This window comes from Equus asinus, chromosome 4 (assembly GCF_041296235.1).
Source record: "Equus asinus isolate D_3611 breed Donkey chromosome 4, EquAss-T2T_v2, whole genome shotgun sequence".
In the NCBI taxonomy this organism is placed as follows: domain Eukaryota; kingdom Metazoa; phylum Chordata; class Mammalia; order Perissodactyla; family Equidae; genus Equus; species Equus asinus.
Genome location: NC_091793.1, coordinates 130,184,244 through 130,207,414, shown reverse-complemented (window position 1 = coordinate 130,207,414; position 23,171 = coordinate 130,184,244). Strand labels below are relative to the sequence as shown.

At 35.1% G+C, this 23,171-nt stretch overlaps 1 long non-coding RNA gene across 1 annotated transcript; it reads left to right on the top strand.

The window, feature by feature from the left end:
* LOC123284975 (uncharacterized) lies at positions 1–19,951 on the top strand. Its single transcript, XR_006526379.2, has 3 exons — positions 1–373; positions 18,283–18,424; positions 19,321–19,951. It is a non-coding gene; the product is annotated as an uncharacterized lncRNA (long non-coding RNA).
* Positions 19,952–23,171: the final 3,220 nt, after the last annotated feature.

The following is a 23,171-nucleotide window of genomic DNA, read 5'->3' as shown; positions in this document are numbered from 1 at the left end:
GTTCAGACTGGTATTAGGGAGATGGAGGTGGCTGCCTCCAGTGGTTTAATGAGGAGTTTAACGACGGGTCTACGTACGGAGATGTGGGCAGAGTGACACAGAACAGACAACCGGTGGCAAACTCTCCAGGAAACAGTAGCAGAGGGAAGCTGATGTCACCACCCAAACTTAAGGGACAAAGGGAAGGGACAGTGTTCTAGGAAACTGGAGGGACCACGAGGCTGGAGGAAACCTCCACCCAGCACCAGCACCCACGGAACACAGTGCTGCTATGTCTGTGGCAAAACAGAGGAGGAGGAGGAGGGGGTGGACAGAATACGTGTCTCCAGCCCTTTGCCCACAGTTCCCGGAGGAAGTGCGCATTCACCAGACTGTGAGTATCCGGGAGGGGGTGGAATTCAATGTCACTGTGTGTGCTGTGTGCTCGCCCTGCTCCCTCCCCGTGTCCTTATAAGTATAAATATTTTCATTCCATAAATTCAGATAAAAATGTACATGTAGGTGAATTTCTTAAGGAATGATGGCAAAGGTGAAAAGAACATCTGTGCCTGAGTGAGGAAACGAGGGAAAGTTTGTGTGTCTTCCTATTGGATAGTGTGACAGGGCTTTTGAGAAAATTCTTTATATATAAATAATGGCTCTTTATTCTTTTATTTGGCTGGTAGTGCCTTCTCTCTCATCAGATGCTTTTCAGTCACATGCTTATTTTTTGGCTTATTTTGGGGGATTTTTTTCCCTTTAAGATACAAACTCTCATTACAATTATTTAATGGGCCCTATTTTTACCCAAGGAATTGGGATGAATACATTGGAATATTAGAATATTCTTTGGAGTATTCAGATTTTTGGTCCTTTCTTTTTCTGCTCATACAGGGGTGTATTTGAGTGAAACCTATCCTTGTTTTTATTTATATTTACTAATCCTTAGGAAGTAAAATTTAAGAAATGCAGTTATAAAAGTGTCCATCATTTTTATAACCAAAAGCTGCACTGTAACTAAAATGAGGTGATTACTAATAATTCATAAAAATAAATTATTACATTAAAAATCTAGATAGTATCATGACTGTTTCTCCTTCTTTTCCATTTATTTGGTGGTTATTTTTTGATGTTTTGATTTGTTTTCTTTAGCTTTTATTATACAATAATTTATGTGGTTTTTTGCAACTAAAAAAATTAAACAATGTAAAGTTAATTTTCTAAACTAGTCTGATCAAAATAGTTCCTTCTCAGTTTTTAAGTTTTATCTAGTATTTCTTCTGATTTTAATCTATTAGCTTCCTCCAAAAAAAAAGCCTGATTTTTTTTTTCTATAGGGATTAGAATCCTGGAATCCTGTACTCAATTTTGGAAATGTCATAAAGCAACACATATTCAGCGTGGATAGTTCAGTTGTTAATCGGTCAGTCAAAACGCATGTTACACTCAACTGTAGTGTCAGATTTATGTATAACAAACTTTCCTGTCAATCAAATGCTTTTTTAAAAAGCTTTATATATTTCATCACATTCAATGGTAAGGAGTCTGTCTGATTGACAGTTGAGGCACATATAGTTTGGGGGAAAATATGTTACAATTAGATGCATTTTCCTTAAAAAAAATAAAATTTTACTATGGCCGTGATTTCAGTGATTGCTAATGGATTCTTCAGAGACACTTGCAGCAATTGCTGCATACAACTTTTGAAATTTCCTCAAAGTTTAAGAACAAATAGTGTAGTCAAAGCTGCAAGGATGCAGGTAATTAGTAGCCCAAACAGGTTGCTTTGTGATAAGTCCAATTACCAAAAAATACGGATATAGTAGTAGCTGGCGGCCCCTGCCAGCTTTCATTACTATTGCTACATAACTACATAGAAAGTAGAAATATTGCTATTTTTAATTTTTCTAATGGAAAGTTGAAATAATGACAAAATGAACTCTTTATCCATGTGATATTGACTAGGGATAAATTTCATGAAACTACAGTCCATAAACTCTAAGGAATTTTTATTTCTGCCTGCATTGGCTCACATTTACTTAATGTTTTTCCATTTAAAAAATTCTCCTAATTTAAGATTCTGAGGATATTTTGCTGAAATATCTTCTTCCTATCTTATTAGGACCTGTCTAACTTTTCTTTAAGCGTGGATGAAGAGTTCATTTTGCCATTATTTCGACTTTCCATTAAAAAATTAAAAATAGCAATATTTCTGCTTTCTGGTATAGTTGCTACTGCACCAGCCTCTTAGTCATCGCTGAGGCGACCTTAAGGAACCACGGAAACAATATACTGCGTATAAAGTAGGTAGATGTGAGCTTGGGTCCTTCATGTCATTGGGCAGATGTCATACCAGCCCTGGATTGCCTACTTCTGAACTTTTTTACATGAAAAGTAATTCACGTTTAAGTTGTTTAAACTAGAGTTTTTATTTTGCTTGAAGCAGATCAAATACAGACTCATATGGTACTGAAGTAGAAGGTTCATGCAATCGAAACTTTGTTTATACAGGAAATGCTGTATAATGAAAGCTACTGCTTGGATAATTTTAGCATTACTATTATGTGCGTGGTTAATGGTAAGATATTTTCATGATTATGTGGAAAATAGAAAACTGAAAATGTAGTTGCACTCAGAACAGTTCAGAGGCATTTGAAAATTATCCTTACTTTGAAGATAATGGATAATGAAACTATGCAGTGAGCGCTACGGTTCCACTTTATGGTTATTTATAAAAATACTCACATCTGTTAATTGTTTATTACCTTTAGTTTTCACTCTTTAATTTCCACATCAATTTTATTATTTCTTTCCTGAAATATTTTACATTCGAAATTATTTCTTTTAGAGTCTTCTTTTATTGGCACCCGCAACATGTAGATTTTTTTCTAAACCTCACTCTCTAAATTAAGGCAAATTCACTTCATTGTTTGCAAACAAAGCATCAGTTCCCTATGAATCCATGAGGAAAATGATCTATTCTGAAAATATAGCAGAAGTCTACTAAAATGCTTTTATTAAAACAGATGCCAGAATTCAAGCGTATTCATATGCTGCCAGATAATTTTGATTTGTTACCTTCCGTTTAAGTTTCAGATTGTGTATACATAAAGCAGAATCTTTAAGTACATACAAAATCCTAGTTGAATATTTTGGAAGACAGTACAAACTCATCAAAGATGATTGAGCTGGAGAAAACTGCCTAGATGTTGGTTTTCCACAGATGTACTGAGAATCATTAGTACTAGGTTATGATGAGCTCAAAAACATTTCAACTTCTCAAAATATAAACATCACTAGTAATGATATGCAAATTACAGTAATGGTGGTAGAAAGTTTTAGCACCATCATAATATTCCATTTTAAAGTGAAAACATCTGTGAAATGCAGTAATTCATTTTCATCAACTGACTTTGCAGAGAGTATTTCTTTTTTCATAGGAGCATCTATTTTGTAATGAGCAACAGCTAAAAAGCAAATAAAATTAATATCATATTCTATGTTCCTTGTTTCAGAGTTGTAACTATTTTATTTTGTTTCTCCAATTTCCCTTTTACCAGCAAAAGAAAAAAATTTCAAATAGCAACTAGATATTGGCTTGCAGCTTAGGATGGAGACTAGAGGAAGTGACCAGAGTCATCTCAGCTCACTTTTGTCCTGGGCAACTTACAATTTTCTCCTTGCCTAGGCAACAAGAGCACTTGAGGCTCACAGGGTTCAGCTCAGCTTACAAGGGTCATGGGTTTGACTTCAAAGTTTGGATGTGGAACCATATTATAAGAACAGAGTGATCATTTCCCCATATTTTTCCTTCCAAATGTGTATCTGTAGAAGTCTTGGATAGTCTGAGTCCTAAAGGTCTGAGATATATCATTGATCAAAATTCTTGGTTAAATAAAGGATAAAATTATCTTCCATCATTAGTCTACATAATATTAATCAGGTTTTGATTCACAGATCTATCAGTATATCACAAAATTCTGCCCTTTATCTTACATCTGACAATGAAGAAGCCTATTTTTTGAACATTTTATGTACTCTTTTTCTGCTAGAATACCTCAAGAAAACCACTATGAGAGGCATGTTTACCTATTTCATACAACGCAGGGACTGCACAAAGTTAATCCAAAAAAGTATTGTGAGTGAGATGTTTTTGTATAGGCTTTATTTCTTTTTTCATCACAAGCTGTGTGGTTTTGTTGCATGTATATTTTCTTCCCAAATATTTGGGAACCACCTTTGAAATAATAAGAAATTCCATCAGCACACATTGTGGCACTGTGAATAGATTTCTCTAATTTGCTGTGAGGAGGAGGATAATATGGAGCAGCTCAGTTTTTTCTGAATCTTGACAAAAAAAATTTTCTGGAAACCACCACTGTAATGTATTGCATCTTCACTACTAGAAGGAACATTGTTTAGTGAGTGAGAATACTAGTCACAGAAATGACGTTTTGGAAACACAGTGGTGGAAACAGTCACCCGTGCTTAAGGAGCAGAGAGATTTCTTCCTGGAGCACTCTGTCCCTGCAGAGGTTATAAATTTCACCTCAGCACATGTTGTCTCGAATCTTCTGGCCATTGCGCTACAAAACGTTCCATTGGGATCTGAGAAGCAAGAAGATCCTATTGCCCACTTCCTTGGGAGTAAAGATAACAATGGTAAAAATAAATTCTAAGAAAATCCTTTTGGCAATCTGATTTCCCAGAAATTTTTACAGATCATATTGAACTTTGATATATATTATGGTTAGCAATATAGTGTCTCAGAATTGATTCCTTGTAAGCGAGGGGACAGAAGCTTTCATATATGCCAGGATGAAATAGATTACATTCGGTTATGCAACATCTGCATAACGTTGGATATTTTTGAATTTTTAAAGAAGTTATTACTTAAAAAAATAAAAATGAGAAGTTTCTTCAATGATTATTATTTTTTGTAGTTAAAAAAGAACTATCATAGGAAGAGAGAGTAGAGTGATTGTTACCAGGGACAGGCTGGTGGGGGGAGGGTTGTGGATAATGGGGAGAGATTATTCAAAGGGTACAAACTTCCAGTTATAAGATTAACAAATTCTAGGGATCTAATGTACAGCATGGTGACTATAGCTAATAATATTGTATTAGGTACTTTATAGTTGTTAAGAGAGTAATTCTTAAAGGTTCTCACCACAAAAAAGAAATGGTGATTATGTGGCAGATTAGAAGTGTTGGGTAATGCTATGGTGGTAGTCATATTGCAGTAAATGTTTACCAAATCAATGCGTTATACACCTTAAATTTACAACCACAACAAAAAGAGGCTAGTTTCAAGTTATATTCTTAGTGGCTGCTACGGTCTGAATGTTTGTGGCCCCCCCAAAACTCATACGTTGAAATGCTAACCACCAAGGTCATGGGAATAGGCAGTGGAGCCTTTGAAAGGTGATTAGGTCTTGAGGACAGAACCCTCATGAATGAGAAGAGACCAGAGAACGCTCCCTTGCTGTGCGAGTTCAGAGATGAAAAGACAGCCTTCTAGGCACTGGGCCTTCAGGGGACACCAAATCCGCCAAATCTGCCGGTGCTGTAATCTTGACTGCCTAGCTTCCAGAACTGTGAGAAATAACTGTTTACTGTTTATAAGTTACTCAGTTTATGGTATTTTAGCTATCCAAATGGACTAAGACGTGGGCAAATTATCATTTAGAAAGAAAACAGATATTTTTAAATGTGTAGAGAGCATGTGGAAAAGTATAACTTCTTATCAAAACCTTAAACATGTTAAAGACCACACACGTACATAAACCACAAATAAAATTTTCAATATTAGTGGATGTTACTGACTTTTTAAAATCTTACTTTTCTAAATTATTTTGTTGTATGCTATCCAGAAGTAAAGACAAATGTTATAAGACTAGGGCAATTTCTAGAAATACATACATTTGCAATTCCCCTTATGTTCCTGTGCGCAAAAATAATTTTGAGAGAATATAAGCATGCTAACTAAAATATTAAGAAAACTGTCTACATGAGCTCTGTTATTCATTTATTATGGTTAGTTTGCTTTAAGCAAATTACAGTGAAAAGGTGTTAATTAAAAATATTTACTTAATATAAATAAAAGTGATAAAACGCTCTTCGGTACAATATGGCACAATATTTAATTTTATCCAAATATTTTTATAAAGTTTAGTTTTGTGTTGTCTTGCCTATTTGGCTGGTTAGATGAATTTATAATTTAAAAAATTATTCTCTATTTCTAAGTAAACCACTTGTTAGAAATCGATGAACTGGATGCAACTTCTGCTTCCACGCATGAATGATTTACTACTATAGGAATTAGTGCCCTCTCCCATAAACAAACAGCAAACTAGATAAAATATATGCAGCAATGACTTGCCAATTTTAGACAAAAGACACTACAAGAGTATGATACCTGAGAAAAGAGAAACAAATAAATGGACCCTAATCTTGTCCAGTTTATTGCCTGCAGGTGTTTTCCAGACCACAGTGCAGGTAGGGAAAACTAAAACACAGCCCTGTGGTCTCACCTGGATTGAGGAGAAAGAGATCAGAATTAAAGGATGCTGAGAATTTGCATGGCAAAGTAGCAAAAAAGACAGTGTGCACAGTGAAAGAGCTCTAGAAACCTTCTGGAGGGGCTGCTGAAGATGTTAGCTGAGTCCTGAGGTGAACATGTGGGGGAGGAAATCCCCACAGCTGGGCAAAGTAGCACCAGAAAGCAGTAGGATGAACAATTCTCAGAGATGAAACCAGGCTGAGAATAATCTGCATTCTTAGAGTGTAGAGACCTTGAAACAATGGGGCACTGGGTACAATCTTCAGGAATATGCCTTCAGAAAAGGGTTAAATTAGACCCAGAATGAAGGCACTCTGGAACCACTAATAAAACAAAAACAAAAACCTTAAAAGCAAGCCTTAAAAAGGTCAACTACATCTGCAAGTAACTGAACTATGTACTAAAGTAAAACTCAATACTCTTTAAAGGGCTACAGCAAACATCTGCGGCCAAGACTGTAAAATTCCGATATCTGGAATCCAATCAGAAAAAGTGAATATGCAAAGAAATGGAAATTATGACTCATAATCAGGAATAAAAATAATAGCAATCAATAGAAATAACCCAAAAATGATGAGGATGATGAATGAATAGACATAAGAGATTTCATAAATGGATTCAAAGATGTAAAGGAAAATGTATACATCATTAGGAGAGAAATGGTAGATTTTTAAAAGACCAAATGGAGCTTCTAGATATGAAAAAGATAATATCTGAAATGAAAACTACATTATATGATATTAAAAGATTAGACACTGCAGAAGGAGAGATTAGTGAACACAGAGAGATGACAATAGAATTTATACTAAATGAAGCACGACAATAAAAGACTAAATGCAAATGAATATAGCTTCTAGACTAATGAAATATCAAGCAGTAAAGTGTACATGTAAGTGGACTATTAGAAGGAGAGAAGGGAGAGGAAAAATAGTAAATTACCTAAGGAAATAATAGCCAGAAATTTTTCAAATATGTTGAAATCTATATCCCACAGGTAGAAGAAATTCAACTAAATCCAAGCAGACGAAAAATAGAGAAAATTCTGTCAAGGCATTTAAACAATTAAATTGTTGAAAAATGGAGATAAAATACAATCTTAAAAATAACCAGAGGGAGAAGAAATAAAGAGCTCCAAAAATGGAAAATATTTCAGTAAATATAATAGACTTATTTTACTTTTAAATCTCTTTTAAAGATAATTGAGTAAATAACAATAAAATGTGGGGTTTATAATATGTAGAATGAAAATGCATGGAAACTATTGCAAAATACTTGGAGGGGGAAATGTAAGAATATGGTCTATTTCTAATACTACACGTGAAGTTGTGGGTAGACTGTGAAAAATTACTGATGTGTACTGTAAAATCTAGAGCAAGCATTGAAAAAAAATCTAAAAAGCCAATAGTGATGATGAAATTGATTATTTAAAAAACTCAATTAATTCAAAACAAGTCAAGGAAAGAAGAAAGAAGGAACAAAAAAACACATGGAACAAGTAGAAAACGTTTTAAAAAATATAAAAATAACTGTAGCATGATCTGCTTAAGTTAAGAAAGAAGAAAGACTTGAAATTAATTACTCTTATGAAATCAATTTTCTCTTATCTACATAGGAAAAGAAAAATAAATTAACCAAGAAAATAAATAACATATTATTGACTGTAATACAAAATATAAAATAAATGTATGAGTTCATCCTGATATAAATAAATGATTGACTAAATGAATAAAGACAGAGAGAAAGAAAACTCTTCCTTAGAGAAGATTTCCAAATAATATAACTAGACAGTCTCCTCTCCAGGAGATGAAGTTTAATCACCCACCCTAGCCCCCTCCTGACCTGAATGTGGGCTAGACTTAGTGATCCACTTCCAAAGAATAGAGTACAGAAAAGGAAAGATAGTAACTTTAGAGTAAATAGACCTGGCAGACATACCTTAACATGACCTTAAGGATGTGATAAAGGTTAACGTCACTAGTGATGTCATGTTGATGTTTTTGTATCCCTCTGATAGTACATGATGAGAAGGGCACTTTACCTCTCTGACTTCTTCCCCCAAATCTGTCTAGAGATAAAAAGATCATCAAAGGAACACAGACTGAGAGAGATTTTACAAAATAACTGGCTAAACTGTCTTCAAAACAGTCAGGATCAAGAAAAACAAGGAAAGACTAAGAAACTGTCACAGACCTGAGGAGACAAGGAGATGTGACTAAGTGCAATGTGGTTTCCTGGATTAAGTCTTGGAATAGAGAAATGACATTACTTGTGAAACTGGTAAAATCCAAAAATGCTTGGAGTGTAGTTAATACTAGTGAACCAGCGTTGATCTCTTAGTTTTGACAAATGTACCACATTAATGTAATATCTTACCACTGAGGGAAGCTGAATGAAGAGTATAAATGAATAGTCTGTACTGTCTTTGCAAATTTTTGCTAAATCTAAAATTATTCCAAACAAAAAGTTTACTTTAAAAAGAAAGCTATTGGGGTATTATATTATTGTAAGACACAAGTCATTAGGCCAAAGAATATTACCAGAGATAATAAGCTCATTTCTTATTTATAAATGAGACATTTAATTGAGAGAACATAACAATCCTGTGTTCTTGCAATTCATAATAGAGTTCAAAATAACTGGAGCAAAACCTGTTAGAACTGAAAGGAGAAATAGACAAATTCACAATTATATTAAAGGATTTAATAATTCTTACAATGATTGATAGAACAAGTAGACAGGAAATCAATAAGGATACAGAAGACTTGAATAATGATCAAACAAATTTACCAATGAATAAATCACTTTTGAGATTCTTAGACCAATATCTTGCACCCTGAAGGAAAAACAAAAAACACCAAAGATGCATATAAAGTTGTTAAGATGTGGCATTTGGCTTTACAAGAACCCAATGGAAAATTTGACATAGTTCTCATGAAATTTAGGTTATTCAATTCATGTCTAAAAGTATTCAGGAAAGAGTGTGGCTGAAGTGGCCTTGGTAGTGGGGTAAAGTGCTGGAATAAGAGTGTGTGGCTTCATGTCTGAAGACCTGAAGGAGTTCCCTGGATAAAATCTGGAACTGGCTCCCATACACAGAAGATAGGGAGAGACGGAAGAAAGAGGCAGACCACTCCAGATTGGTAGGTGGCAGGTTTAATGAATAGGGGAACCTACATATGAGGCTTGTTTTGGGCTGCCACAACGCAAGCAGATCTCCACACTTACCAGCCAGAATCTTAGGGGTTTTTATAGAGCCCTTGATGGGGTTCAGCCACATATTCAGTCCAGATGGTCTCAACAATACATTGCTCTCTCAAGGCTGTGTTCTTGAAATGGCTCCAGCTATGGGAATGGTGGGCAGAATGTACATTCCAAGGATGGGGAAGAGGGTAAGGAGCCTCTGATTGACCGGGTCCCACTTTCAGGTCAACTGGTGGTTATGTCTTCTCAATAACTTCCTCAACAGCCCTATACGAGGAAGCATTAGCTTTATACACCACCTATGCTCAGAACGAGTCAACACCGACCATGATAGTATCGATCTCAAAAATGGTTCTTGCCTCTTAGTTCTTCACTGACCCTCTCATCTTTTCTCTGATCACAAAATTGTTCCTTTCTTCCTTCATTTTGCCACCCTTAATACCAGAAATCAGGAAAAATTGTACAAACTTTGGGCAAGACTCAGATGCTACCACTGCCCACAATATCAGCGTCAAACTCCATGATTATTATGTTTGCAAGAATAAGATAGCTTTGATGAATTTTGAAAAATGTCTCCAATCTTCTGAGGAATAAAAATATGCTGAAAAAAATTATGAAACTACAAAATCAGGGAAGTACCCAAATTGTCTTCCAAGACAAGAGGGAATGAACTACAATGACTATAACAAGTAAATCATGAAATTGAGGAAGCTTTAGCTACAGGGACCTTCACTTGACATAGGTTACACCCAAGGCTAGTTCTCTTCTCTTCCATAGATGCCAGGAGAAAGCAGAAGCTCTACACCAGTGTCAGAGGTTTGTGGTTGTCTGGGACAAAGAAAGAGGCTGGTAGATTTTTCACTTTACTCCTATATTTGCCTGGCTTTCAACAGTCAGCACTTTGCTTCCTGTTGTAACCCCCTGCCCCCACCTCCACATGCAGCTCTGTGGGAAAGAAGTGATGAGAGCAGTGTGGGTGGTGAGGATCTAGCCCCGCTGGTCCAGCTTCTTTGAAAGCAGACTTGTGGGCTATGTCAAAAGAAGTACGTTCTGAATAAAAACCAGAAGAGAAAGTTGAGAATGTAGCATCGCCAAAAATAAATCGTGATACTATTTTTTCCCTAAACTTCCCTTAATATATTTTTTAAAAAGCCAACAAAGCTAGAAGAGAAAGTTTGAATTATTTTTCTTCTCTCAATAAAACATATTACATAATAGTTGACATGGGAAGAGGCAACCAAAATGTATACAATAAACAATATTAGGATAAAAGTTCTCTAAGGTCATGTCGGGTGTAATAAATTATAATAGTGTTAATATATTTTGTATTTCGATGATGTTTGAGTTTTTTTCCATCTTTTAAAAAAAAGTGTTATTTAGTTTTAATTTATTTTTTATTTAAAATAGTCTCTAATGTAGTTAATTTTGTTCATTATTTCTCTTAAAAAGAGTTCCCCAAATTGTTTAATCTTATGGTCTCATATATCTAGATCTCAATGGGAAGGAGGATAAATAATATGGAGTTGCACTACAATTAGAAGAAAATGAGGCCCCGTGGCCCAGTGGTTAAGTTTGCATGGTCAGCTTTGGTGGCCCAGGGTTTCGCCTGTTGAGATCCTGGGAGCAGACATGGCACCACTCATCAGGCCACACTGAGGCAGCGTCCCACATGCCATAGCTAGAAGGACCCACAGCTAAAAGAATATACAACTATGTACTGGGGGAATTTGGGGAGAAAAAGAAGGAAAAAAAAAAAGAAAAGATTGGCAACAGTTGTTAGCTCAAGTGCCAATCTTAAAAAAAAGAAAATAATGAGTCAGTCATTACTAGAATTAAACAAATTAACACCTTATAAAAATAACGCCAATATCTGGGTATTGCCCTTGTGAAAGATCACCTGAATGAACAGGTGAAACTCGTCAAACGCTTGTACGATTATGTACCAAACTTGTCCAAGATGAGGCTCCATAGTGGCACAGTAGAGTGCATTCATAATAAGCACACCCTTGGACATGGTTACGATGGAATAGGTGTTAGACTAGTTTTCCCACAGTCATGCAACAGAAATTTTGAAAGAAGTTTATCATATGTATATATACATATATATGTATACACACATGCATATACTCCAACCATACTGTCCTTTTAGTTCTTGGATCCCTCCAAGCTTGCTTCTCCCTTAGGGCCTTTGCTCTCTCTCTTTGCTTTGCTTGAATATTTTTACAGTAAATCTTTGCATAGGGGCTCCTTCAAATCATTCACGTGTCAATTCACTTCTTATCTTTCAGAGAGACTTTTCTTATTACACAATCTAAAGACAGTGTCTTCCCCCCAATCATTGTCTCCCTTCTTTCACCGCTTTATTTTGCTCTTAGAACTCCTCCTTATCTGAAAATATATTGTTCTCTTCTCTTTACTTATTATCTCTCTCACCGTCTATACGGGAATGGTCCTGTAAATAGACACCAATAATTGTAGCTATTTCAAATATAAATTAAATAAAATTTAATTCATAATATAATTCCTTGGTCACATTACCTACGTTAAGTAGAAACGTAAGTCTTCTGCCTTAATATCCAAATGTGGCTGGTGAGTACCATCTTAGACAGACTATTTCTATCATTGCAGAAAGTTCTACTGGAGAGTGCTTCTCTATTATGTGAGTCAAAAGATGAAATCTTTGCCGGTTATTTCACTGTCATATATGTAGTCTAGAAACGTTCTAGGCACACGGGAAATATTCCAATAGTATTTGTTGAATAACTTAAGTAAAATCCAGCACACTTTGGCTTCCTCCAAGAACAAGACACTGAAATACTTTGCAAATAAGCAAACACCAAAATAACACAAGAACCATTAAAGATATGAAAGATACTGCAGATGCTAGGTAAACATTTAAATTTCAGAAAATCACCCTCTCATTCTCTTGCTCTTTCTCACCCTCTTTCTTTCTCAGAAAGACATATATAAAGAAACAGGAGGCAATTATAGAAAATTTCTATTTTATATTTCCTAAAAGATATAAGAAGATGCTGCATCCATAAAAATAGAGAAAGCAGTTATGGAGAAAAATCGATTTAAGATAAAGAGTAATTACATGTAAAGGGAAAACTTGGTTGGTAAATGTAAATCCTTGATTGAAGCAGTAAACAGTAGACTGATTAGTACAGAAAACTGAAGAACAAAAGTAGAACACATTTTCCTAGGACTCAAAAAAAGCGCTGGAAGTTAAACTTGTACAAGTGAAGAACCTATTGAGGAGATCCTATCTATGTATAGTAAGAAACAGACAGATGACAGAATGGAACAGAGGTGATAATTTAAAATGTTAAATAACAATAGAAGGAAACTATCTTGACTTGAAGGAAGATCTAAGTCTTCAGATAGAGTTCCACATACAAATTAATTAAAGGCAGTAAACAAGTTGTAAAAAAAAATTCAATTTCAAATAAAGATGTAAAAAAACCCTAAATCTTGCACCCCCTACACTCTCACCCATTACACTCCAAAAAAAGACTCTTTATACAAATAAATGTAAAACTTTTCTGCTACAATAAATAATGAACAAATACAGAAACTTCTAAGAGGTGTCCTTTTTGGTGGAAAGGGTACCAAGGAGGGGAATGGTGAGAATTATGAAAAGGGGTTCTATATCCACCCAATTATGTTCATTTACATTGACAACTGAAAGCAAACTTTGGCCTCCACCCAATCTGAGACTTCAAGATAAAGTGGGTTGTTCATTTTATTAAGGATCCAAGAAGAATCAACAGCCCATGGCACAGATTCCACTCTTACTGGAATGATAGATAAGGTATAGGTGGGTATGTATGGAGCCAGGTGTCCGATTTCCGTCAGATTTCTAATTATTCAAGAAGAGTAAGGAAATCAAGTCTCTTGATCATTTTTTCAAGAAGCAGCCCCCTGAAATCTTTGCAGAACTTATCTGAATGTTTCTTTCCACTCAACTTTCATATAAAAAGATTGGGCACATATAATAAGCCTGATCGCTGCCGTAGTCAGTGGATTGTGGTACTAGCCCTTATGGGTGTAGTTTGAGATATTTAATTTAAGAATTTAACCACCTTATGACCTTCATAAAATAAGGCTTTCATAGATCAAGACATCTGGGTAGTGAGATCAATTGTTTCACCTCTCAATTAGGCAATGAGCAGGAAAGAGAGGAAGGAGGACAAATCGAAAATCAACAAGTACAACAACAGAAACTTCCCTGTCGCCTCATTGATTTAAGGAAAATGTATTATTATCTTTCTTAAGAAGTCCAGAGGTGGGTGATTCATTTGATAGCTAAACTTACCTTGAATCCAGGATCCTTGTGTCCTGCCATTGTCAGCTTTGACCTCAGGCCAGCTCCTTTTATAGTACTAAAATTCCTGCGGCTTCAGGCATCATTTGCTGACAGAATAGCTTTCATTGAAGGAAGATAGACTATATCTTCCTGTCTGTGTCCTTTTTTGTGAGTCTGGAAACCTTTTCCAGAAGCACCCAGCAAGTGTCCTCTTTCATCTTATTGATTGCAATTGTGTCGCTTTCTAATTGCGAAAGCAATCATTGGCAAGGAGAATGAGATCCCAGGATTGACTTCAACCTCTGAGCTGAGAGAGAATTAAAGAGAGAAGTCAGTGTTGAATAGACAGCTAACAGTGCTGCTGTACAGCCCAAACCCTGAGACTAGTTTACAATAAAAAATGGCATCTATAGTAAAAAGCTACATAGATCAATGAAGTGTCCTGCAAATCTATTGTGGTGTTGTGCAATAACCACTGGTTTGGTCCCATTTCTACCAGTTGGGTGTTGATAAACAACAGCTGGGCTGTAGATGTTTTGGCCTTCTCTGAGTGTAACAACATATGGCAGCACCACAGGGCGTGGAGGACTGGAAATTCCTATTTATAGCAACAAGTAGAGAGACAGGTAGTAATGCCAGGAACCAGTAGGTCTCTGGAGGCCTCTGCTCTTCTGACAGATGACATCGTACACTTCAGAACCAACCTAATGGTCCCAAGAGGCTTAGATCTAATTAGGCTCACTACAATGGTGAATTTCCAAATTGAAATGGATCTGGGATTGAAGAGCAGAATTTACATTTCAGAGAGGATCATTCTCTCAGCAAAATGATGGTTCAATTATATGGGAGAAAAATTGGAGTGAAGTTTTTTTTGTTACAAGAACAAGCCAATAAAATTATTTACTAAAGGGGCCGGCCCCGTGGCTGAGTGGTTAAGTTTGCATGCTCCGCTGCAGGCGGCCCAGTGTTTTGTTGGTTCAAATCCTGGGTGCGGACATGGCACTGCTCATCAGACCACGCTGAGGCGGCGTCCCACATGCCACAACTAGAAGGACCCACAACGAAGAATATATAACTATGTACTGGGGGGCTTTGTGGAAAAAAATAAAATCTTTAAAAAAAATTATTTACTAAAATATTATGTATGTATACGTGTTTTCGTGTATATATGTGTGTGCAAGCGTGTATGTTTATAGATATATATGTATATACATATATCTTTTATGTGAGTCAAAGGGAAGTTCAAGGCAGTAAAGTCCTTCAGTTTGGTGTCTATAAACCCTAGAGCAGTTCTGTAGCTGCATAATAACATGCTCCAGTGTATAGAAAGCCAGCACGTGACTTCCTTTCATGAGAGTATTTGCCTGGAGTCCTCTCATGCACCATTTTATACATGCAGCACAAAGGAAAAGTATACTATTTATTTGAAGACATTGTAAACTATAAGGTTTAACATTTTAGTTAGAATGTTTAAAAATTATGCCAAATAGTTTTTAGAAAACAAAATATAGTTGAATTTAGCAGTATAACATAAAATAACAGGTCTTATCAATTTAAACGACAGAAGACTAAATTGTTGGAAAGTTTTGCTCACCTTCAAAACAACTTTTTAAGTAATGCTGCAACTATCTTCCATTATAAAGATGAAATTAAAGGTTAATTTTCAAAATTTAATTGTATTTTGTTCCCTAATATCCAACAATAATAAAAGAGTATGTATGAAGTTCAAAAAATGTGCTTTTGATTTCTATCTGCTTTATTTTTTCTATTTCTCATGCAAAAGATTCAAACAGGTAAATGGCATTTTTGACCCTTTACCCTTAGATCCTTTATGCGCTTTGCAAAGGTTTTGTGAATGTAAGAAATCATTTTGGAATGCCTTGAGGTCTTTAATTACTGTCATGAGAGAAAAATATCAAATGATAATTGTGAATCTTTTACTTATGTTCCACCAGTAGACACAGAAAAGAGAAGAAAAGATTATAGTCTACACAAAAATGGCACATTATTCAGTATATACACACTAAATAAGTAGAAGTCATTTGGCAAAAGCATCATTTAATTAACTGAGGCTTTATCACTATTAGTTTCTCGTAAATAGGAAAATATTAAAAATACATCAAGCAGACATTTAAGAGCAATAAAAAAGAGAAATTCATCTGAAATGACACAAATAATCCTATACTACATACTTAACATATTATGTATATTGTATTGTATTTACAATTACAATAATTTAGTTATCTTGTGTAGCAAAAACAATTTGGATTGCAATCTCTAAGGAGTAAAAACAACTAAGAATATTGTGAAAAGTAAATTGAATGATGCAGAAGATTATGTGTGTGGTGCATTTATCACGTTAGTTTACAGAGACAATTACTTTATATGTTCTAAGAACTACTAAATACTAAGAACTACTAAATACTAAATACCAATATCGCTAGGTATTCTCTGTTGAAATAATCATCTGGTCTATATTTTTTATTATGCTCTATAGATTTTTTTAAAAAAATCATGGACTGGCTATGTTGAACTTTTCAACTGCAAGAGTTGTACAAATGCAATGAGAATAAGTTATAATATATAAGCCAGAGTAATGGGGGAAAAATTTTTTTATTAATGTAGGTTTCTAAAAATGTCCTTAATATAACCATTTTTAAATGTGAGTTTCCAAATTGGCAAAATGATATTAGAATGATTTTCATGCCATTTCAATATTTTTAACTTTAATAACAAGTCAACACATCTTTATTAAATACTGTGTATTTAACTAAATTTGAACTGAAATTTAAATGCATAAGCAGCATAATTTGTGGGACATATGATTAAAACTGCAGCTATACAGCTTTTCATTCTTTTTTCTGGAGGAGTGGGAGCGGTGTTCCTGGGAAAGAAAGAATCCTGGGGACCCAGCCTTGTTTCCTTATAAACATACTAATGGCAAATCATCTGGAAGAAGACCTAGCAGAAAATGCTCATCTGTGTACTGCTTATGACAGGATTACTTATGGTCAAAATAGTTGGAATCTATGGTTGATGGTGAATGGCTCCCTGGAAAATGTCACACAAATTATGTAAATATCTAAGTATAAAATGGAGAGGTTTCATGACCTAAATAGCTTCTTCATGTCAATGAGGTGACCACACATTTCTTTTAAAAACCTCAGCCTGGGCCTAACGCATCTGATGTGTAAAAAAGAACTTGAGGACCCAACCTGAGGATCCTGGATTTCTCCCTGCTTCTTGATTTAATTATTAGTAGTTTGGTAAGAGCTCTGATTCTTGTCAGAATTCCACTAGCCCTTACTATCCTTATATTACCTTCCTTTGCTTTCAGGCATTTATTGCATAATTTGGGTTGAAAAGGACAAAATACATGTGCACTATTAATATAGCACTGTCTGAAAATAGTTAGTCTGCCCAAAATATCATTTGTTTAAATTTCAAACTGTGATTTTGAAATTTTGCATCATATGTAAGTTAGACAGCATAGCATTGTGGGTAAAGTGAAGATTGTGGTATCTGACAGCTTGAGTTCAAATCTGGCTTTATTACTTAGAGGAAACTCACCCATTTTGGCTTTATTTTTCATTTTGGTGAAACAGATATATTACCAGAACCTCACATATTTGTTCTAAGATTTTTATAACATATCTATATAAAACACATAAAATAATGTTATGTTAGGTATTAGTCCATTTTAATTTTATTATCTAAGAATGTTATCTATCAGATTAACCTGAAATTTTTGCTTTTAGAAATATATTAAAATTAATATTTCATGAACATTGAGCAAGAAAGTTTGCTAGACAAAACATATTTGCATATATATTTATATATGTGTATATATATTTATATGTAATATATTATTCAAATTCTTTATGCAACCATTAATTTCTTACCAGTTTCTTCTGTGATATACTGAAGAATTCAAATATATTTGAGTTTGATTTTTTCTTTATACCTACATTTTCACTTGTATGTTTTCATGCTATGCTAAGCACACATTTATTAGGGGATAGAGAAAGAGAGCTAACAGGGTACAAGGAGTCGTGTTTCCCTTCCATAGGATAGATTTGTTGCTGGGAAGCAGATATCCATCCAAGAAATATTTTCCAGAACTTTTAGTCTTTAGGAGGAGCCATGTAACTAATTATTACTAATGGAAATGAGAGAAAATGACACGTTTCCCTTCAGAGCCATGGTTGTAAAGATGATGTGCCTTTTCCAGTTTTTTACTATGACTTGACTAGGAGCAGAGAACTCCAAGGCCCTCTCATGTCACAGTGCTGCAAATTTGGATAGAGCCGGGAGCCTTGAATCACCGCGTGGAATGCCACCCACCAAACCCTTGAGTTGATCTATCACACATGGTGAGAATTAACTCTTTCTTTTTCCTATTGCGTTATTCTGTGATGTTATATCTATTTTTATTCTGATAAGTCTCTGAGATTTGCTGGGTTATCCGTCATAGCAGTTACCATCACTAGCAGTGGTACATATTGAAACTATTTGACTGAAGTAATATTCTTTGTCTCTTCTAATTGGATTTCTATTTGTTTTGGTGGCCGTTAAAATGTATCTTATAATTGATATTGGATGATGAGGGTGCTTGATAAAGAGATTCAGACTGTAAGACCAGGTAAGTCAAAGACACACTGTGAATAACTTGGCTCATCGGAGTGACTCATCTTTGTCTTATTCACCAAGAGTATCAAGTGTACATAAGAGCTTTTCCCATAGCTTCAGCATTACCACGAATTTACCAAGTTTAATATAGTCTTCTATATTTTCAGGGACGTCCAATCTCAACATCTAATTTTATATCCAATCACATGTCAAGATTTAGCCCTCTCAAATCAGAGGTGATAAGAAGACCAATGAGCCATGATAACAATACCTCTTCTATTCCTATCCAGCACTTTGCTAGAGAGGTTTAGCCATTAAGGGAACAGGTTCCTTGTCTCAATTCTGCTTCTTCAATTAACCAGTACATCCGCGGTACAAAAAAATATCGGCCATAGATAAAGATTGAAAGAGAAGCTATACACACTGTTTGGATAATCAATGTTTACTTATCTAGCAGATACAGAAAAAAATTAGTGCATTCACTGTTCAGAGCATGAAGTTGAGTGATTTCCTGTAAGAGGAGTAAAACTCCCTAGCTCCAGTGGTAATCCAGCAATTATAGAGTTGATGATGATAATTTTTTTGTTAATAAGGGTCATATTTAAAAGTTTGCAAACATAACTGTCTTCTTCCATGTCAGGCCTGTTGGAACAGTACTGCATGAAGCTTGTTTTGGATGCCTACAGAAATCCACTAAAGAACCCATAAGAATATCTCATGGCATGAAAGCAGGCATTCAGAAGCTAAGAGGAATCAACAAATAGCATAATATAAGTAAAAGGCCTTACGTCCTTTCCTCTCATGCCTCTTCTCTAATTATTTCTGGAAAAGGGGAAATTTGAGTAAGGAAAGAAGATAGGAAGGATGGAGTGAAAGAATACTGGAGCTCACAGTGAGTAAGGGAGGAGGTGAAGCAAGAGGATTGAAAGAACAGACATCAACTCACTACAGCCCTGATGGTCTTCAGAATCCTCCAGGGGGCTTCAACTGCTGGTGGTGGTGGTGTTGGGGGTGGGAGGGAGTTGTCACTGAAATGAATTACCAATTAATATTTGATTTTGTGTCTTCATATTCAGTTTTAGGGATTAAAATGAGATTATTCATACCTGAAAGTGTTTAAAAACTTTATGAATTCTATTTCAAATGTCTACCATGTTCATGGTAGGAAGAGGTGACAAAAGCGAGAGAGGCTAGACTATAAATACAAATCAAAACCACTTCCTGCTTGTGACCTGTCTACTACAGCCCATTAAATAAACCAGTAAAAAGTATATTTTTCTTTATGTATGTTGCCTGATAATTTTCTTTGCCCATTTATCTATTGTGTGTGAAATACAAAACAAAACAATCTACTAATTCTATATGCAGTGGTTAAAATAGTTTAGACACTGTAGAAATATGAAAATATTTATATTTGTTAAACTTTTAAAAAGCTAATTATATTAAGGAAATGCAACAAAATAAAATTTTCTATCTATGTGTATGGTAACTAGTAAAAACTAAAGTACCAGTTTTACTAGGTATGTGTAAGAATTTGGAGATTCTTTTCATTATTTTGAAAGGCTTACAGTTTTCTATTCTCTTTTTAATAGAATTGCTTGAATTAGCTAGAAATTAAAGGTGCTTGACTTTTAGAAGGGAAGAGTTATATAGTACTATAAAATACCTAACTGAATTTAAAGTTGCTTCACTTCACATTTCCTGAAGGACACTTCAAGCATTAAAAGTCACATTGATAAAACTTGAATTTGATATTTTTTAATAGACTTTAAGTTTCTTAATTCCTCATAGAATATATATTTGACAGATTTTCTACAAGAAAAATGAACAAATAACTGATTTAAAGTACTACTTGGACAGAACTGTCCACATGATCTCAACACGTTTTGACGTTCTTTAGCTCACTATTTTTGCGTGACATTAGGCACTTAGAAATCAGTAGAAATGGGGTGAAAAATCTTTACTCTTTAAGAATGTCCTGTCCTTGCAAACTAGAATTATCTATTAAAAAGGAACATTTGAGTGGTACAGTTAAAACCAGTGAAGTATACTTCACTGATACGTGGTAGAGGTTTTGAGAAGTCGATAATCATGATCATTTCATTCATATTTTAAATAATTTCTAAGAGGAATATTATATATTATAGTAATATATATTATATATATAATGTATATCTTATAAAATATCCTAAATGCTGACAAAATGATTTTGTTGCACATTTGCATATTATACTTAGTGGTACATTCTTGTTCTTAAAAATTGATTTATTTCAATATCACTATTTAAATAGTGCCTGAAGGCATTAAGAAGGAAATGAATTACATAGATCCATTTTGTGCCTCGAAGTAGACCAGAAACTTCTGAATAAAATTAATAAGCTACAAAGTCTGAGAGACTGTTAACTTATTTGCCTAAATGCTAAAACTCTCCATCTGGTTTCACAGACTTGTTGCATTAGGATCATTCTCCAGGCTGACAAAAAATAATCATGTTTCAGTGACCAATGCAATTCAATCTAACTGCCATTTCTAAGCATTTTAAAATATTGATATATGATTTATTTGTCTCTCTTTCAAAAAGTCAACAGTCATGCTTTTTGCCATATCTTTGTCATAAAATTAGCTTTATTATGTATATGAATTTAACCAAATCATCTTAGCTCAGATATCTAACATATCATTTCTCCAGACTAATATGTAATTATTCACCTCTGTCATGTTTCACAAGTGGATTCCATTCATATAAATTAAAACACTATTTTAATTTCACTTTTACCAGGAAATCTTACAAAGACAATGAAACTTGTCACGATAGGCAGATTCTATGATGTTCTGCTTATTCTTCATTTCGCCAAATGCATGTATCCTATTTTTCATTGTTTTAAATGCTAAACCAAATTGTTGGATTTTACAGCATAGAGGATATCTTTGTGCATCATGAAGCATCATGTTGGGTGGCATTATCAAATGGGAATTCTTCACCATGCTTTATTTGTGTGGGGACTGGAATTGGCCACCCCAAGATATGTCTCTTTGGCATGAGGATTATTTGAGGCTGATTGCTTTTGATAAACTGGGACAGGGAAGGAGGCTCTGAGGAATGGAACTTGCTTGCCCTTTGTTAGGACACATTTACATTGTAAAGGAAATCTCTGTCTGTAAAGGTGACCCCCTCTCTGTACCAGGAAGAAGAAAGGGAATGAGCTTCTCTCTAGAAACTCTTAATCAATGCCAAAGGCAAGGACTTAAATCTGCATTTTATTGTGCTTCTCTGGTTACCTCCTGTAACTGACTTTCCTCCCCTTCCCAACCTTGGCATTTCTTTAAGGATTAAGCATCTTTCCTTAGGCTAGGAACTGATTGCTGCACTCACCTGTGCCACTCAGCTTAAGACAATAGACTTGCCTCCTGCTACGCCCTCCAAGATAGCAAACCCACTATCTGCTATGTCCATCAAGCACTGTGCTGACAGGGCAATCTTGTGACTATTGTGGGAGGGACATTTCAATCATATGTGAAACGTTCTGTTTGGGGGTATATAACCACTCTGTGCACCCCACTTCTTCGGTGCCCTTTCTTCCTTTGGGGAGAAAGGCCCCAGGCCATGGTTCCTCATAAAGCTTTGTTTAATTTTCTCTTGCTAGTCTGTCTCATGTGAATTTAATTTGTTCTCCGGCCAGATGAACCCACATTTAGGTAGAGGAAAAGTCTTCCTCCCCTACGTTTGTAATTACCATGAAACAGAAAGCTAAATAAAAAGACATCTTTCCACAAGCAAATTTTCAGAGCAAATAAAAGTTATGATAACTGTGTGTTAAATGCTGCTTAAAATATCCCTTTTTTTTTTTGCAGAAGATACTTTATTCCAAGGAACATGATAAAATACAATATTGTTGCTTGTGGTCTGTGTCTTAGAAAAGCCATCCCAGAGGAGGCAGCATTTATGAGGACTCCAAGTGGAGGGGAGAGAAGAATTTCACTTCAAACAAACAGTGGCTTTGGAAATGAGTGGATATTTGAAAGAGCAGCACTCGTTTCAGACCTGCAATTAGTTCCATGGTACTGGAGTTTAGTATGACAATAGAAGGGTGGGTGTGGCCAACAGAGGTAAAGCATGCACAAGAGAGTTGTGAAGTAAATCCGTTTTTAAAACCCATCAGCAAATAGACTGAACCTTCGTCTGAGTTGCTAACTGTGGTGTACCTAATTTACAACTTTTTGAAGTTTTGCTTTGCCTCATACTAATCCCTTAGGGAGGGTCCTTGCCAAATGGTCAAACTGAAATTTCCAAGACCATCTGGATAGGTCAATTGCCAGGAATAGTTTAAAACTGAAAGCTGACATAAAGTGGAAGCTGTTTCTGTTGAAACTTGTTTTGCATGGTCCTTATGTAGCACCAAATAAAATTGGCCTAAATGTTCCAACTGCCTTTGCTAATGTGATCGCTTATGTTAGAATCTTCTCTCTGATTATTGCCCATTTTAGCTTATT